The sequence below is a fragment of the Phaethon lepturus genome, unplaced genomic scaffold, assembly GCF_000687285.1.
Source record: "Phaethon lepturus isolate BGI_N335 unplaced genomic scaffold, ASM68728v1 scaffold7174, whole genome shotgun sequence".
In the NCBI taxonomy this organism is placed as follows: domain Eukaryota; kingdom Metazoa; phylum Chordata; class Aves; order Phaethontiformes; family Phaethontidae; genus Phaethon; species Phaethon lepturus.
In genome coordinates, this window is record NW_010535390.1 from 72,216 (window position 1) to 75,467 (window position 3,252).

A 3,252-nucleotide genomic window follows, 5' to 3' on the forward strand; every position below is an offset into this window, starting at 1 on the left:
GGCCGCTGATGCCTCCGGCTGCTCTTCTCACCCCGGGAATACTCCAGCTGGCAATAAATTGATCGCAATGTTACAAACCAGCGCGATCACGATCACGTGTATCAACACATACATTCCTGCATGTATCCACCACTAGAGGTCATCGCCTATCCCCTCCTCTGGAGAAGGTTGCTCTCAGTTAAACCCCGGTAGCCGAACAGGACAAAAAATTACATACTTTTAAATCAAACTCTCTGCTTGAGGAGCTCCAGCCCGAATGACTGATCAGAGACGACTGGCAGAAACTTTAAACCTGTGATTTTTCCTTTTGTAGCATCAAACTTTCAGCCTGGGGGCTTTAGATTTTGTACACAAACATGCTTCCTTCAGCAATCTCACTTCAGTTTCTTGTTCAACTTATATCTTCTGGCATTCTTTCAAGACAAAGCCAGCCTTTTTTTTTTTTTATACATCCATTTGATTCAAGCAATGTCAGAGAATTATGATTTACCTGTGTGTTTATACGTGTACACCCAAACTCCAAAGGACACACACAGTTTTCTACCTGCATGCAAGTAAAGCAAAGCGTTTTCTCAGATGGTTTTGGTTAGTTTTACATGGAGTTCCGAAGCCCTGATTTTGGTCCTGACACAGCTGTCTCTGAAGTTGATCTGAATGTTTGCCACACACATGGTTCCTAGCATGAGGAAAGGCTGTGAATGGGAGTCTGTACATAAAGTAATCATTCCCCTTTTTCCTCTGCCTCAAACATGACTTCACTGGAGTCAGCTTATGATTTTTGAGGGGGTTCATTGAAGCCATTTGGTCATTTTGATGTCCTCAGACGTATCAAGGGGAAGGCAGGGGTAGAATGCAAGAAACCTTTGAGCATGACCGCTGCTAGAATCTGCTCCCCAGCCCTTATTCTAGCAAAAGGTAAAAAGAAACACAGAACATATCTGGAATTGTAAAGTACCTGAATCGTCTGCTATTGCAAACATTGGGGTTTGATATCATCAGCATCTGAGACTTGCGAACCATCGTCTAATATGTTTGGGATATGTACTACTGCTCTTGCTGTGCTCTAAGCCCAATTACTTATGGCTTTGTTATATCATGATTTTGGTAAAGACGTTGCATCTTGACTTGGCTGCTCCAAATAATGAAGAATTCACCATGTTATCAAGAGTTAAATACACTCCTTGTTATAAATTGTGTCTGGTATCTAGTCTGGACATGCAGCATGGGTGTGCAACGGTCTTGCTTTAGGATAATGCTCCATAGGAAATAGTCTTTTCTACTCATAACTTCCCCTTATTAAACCCTGGGTGATGCCCAGGGTTTGGTATTTGTGAGCTGAATTTCTTCAGATTATCTCATTGTGACAAGTCGAAGTGTAAAATCCTCCCTGCGCAGTGAGTCTTGGTCTTCAAGTGTGACCAGTGACAGCTCCACTGATGCTGAGGATATAATCATCTAGCCTACAGCACCCAAAGTTGTAAACTGCTCCAGAATTACAGCCCTGATGTGCTGTGCTTAGATGTTTCACAAAGCTCCACTCCTGATGGGAGCAGGAAAGGAACGATGCACTGGCCATCAAGAAGCAGCCAGGCCCAGCAGCAGCTCTGCCACCCCCGCGCTGCATCCTCCGCAACCACCCCACACACAGCCACAAGCCCCAAAGCTTGCAGGAATGTCTCCCATGCTTCCCGCTGGGGACAAATCAGGGTAAAACAGGGGTTCATCAAACCCAGGTGGGCTTTATTAGTTATGTAGTGCTGTGCTATGTGCCGGGGAAAGAAAAGGTCAGTCTGCATGCATGCGGCATGGGTGGAAGTGCCACGCATCTCCCCGTGCAGCAGGGTGGGAAAGCCATTCACCTTGTAGAAGCACACTGTTCTTTGGGGAGAGCTTGCCAACACCAACAGCTCTGCTTTTTGTGTGCCTTTCACCACCTGAGAGTCATCTGCACACCTCTAGGAGCTTTTTGACTTTGCCTCTGTCCAATTTTGTACCTCCCCAGTGTTCAAAGAGTGTAGCAAACCTATCATGGCAAAGACAGGTTCACCTTCAGAGGGGGAAGTGTTACACAACCATCTCCCCATGAGGCTGTCTGACCCACAAGCAGCCCTGACTCACCACTCCCATCCCCACCTGAGCCCTCCCCTAGATCACACACACATCACCTTCGTGTGTCCAGACGAACCTCCAGACTCCAATGAAGGGGACCGTCATCTCCAATTCCCTGGTAACAGTCTTTAAAACATGATGGATAAACATAGATGGATTAACAAGTCACTACCTTTTTAACACCGTTACACATTTGTTCTCTTTTTAACAAGAGATCATTAACCTTGTTTTAAAAATACACAGGTTGGAGAGCAAGAGTTTGAGCATTACGTTCCTGTTTGGCTATGTGCACTGCCCTTGGTGCCAGCAGTTTACATCCTATCAAGGATTTCAGCTCTTCTGGGATTATGGCAAGGTTTTCATGATGGCTGAAAGCAAGGGTCACTCCACGTAATTACTGTGGCTGCCCCCAAGGACACAAGCAGCAGAAATGATTTATCACCGTTGGCACCACAGCTCCCTGAGGTGCCAGGGTACAAGAAAGACTGAAGCGGTGATAATAGGATACCTGCCATATTTCCAGGCGTCCTGCTCTCAGCAGCTAAAGCCCTTGTAGCTGGGCTCCCTGCAAAGCTTCGGCCTGGGAAGAAGGCACAGAGAAAGGGGAAATAAAGTAAAGCCATTTTGCAATACTGTTTCCGTCACTGCTTTTGCAAGCCGCTGTTTGGAGGTGGAGGGGAGAAGCTCGCTAGGTGATAACAGGGTGCAAAGGTATTAGTTCTTGCCAAGGGTGCTCAGAGAAACAGGAGAAACGCTTGCATATCCGTAACATCTTTGTACTGAGATGAACAGGCCACAGCAGCAGCACACACAAAGAAGTTCCAGTAAACTTCCCAAAAATGTTTCCAAGGTAAAAATATTCTCTTCATCATGTTATTATTTCAGAAGTAGTAAATGTTTTAAGAAGTCATAAGGTGAAATCTTGGCCTAATCAAAATCCATAGGGGCTTCTCCCTTTGGTTTCTGTAGAAAATCTTCATATTTTCACCTGGAATTTTGAGAAAAGTCCAGTTTTAAAAGTTAAGATGACCTGCAATCCTATGGATTTCCTAGAGCTGGGAGGGCCAAGAAATCCCTGATCCCAATAACCCGCCTCAAACAGTCAATCGATGCCTTATTTGTCTGCCTTGTAAGGTCTTCCCT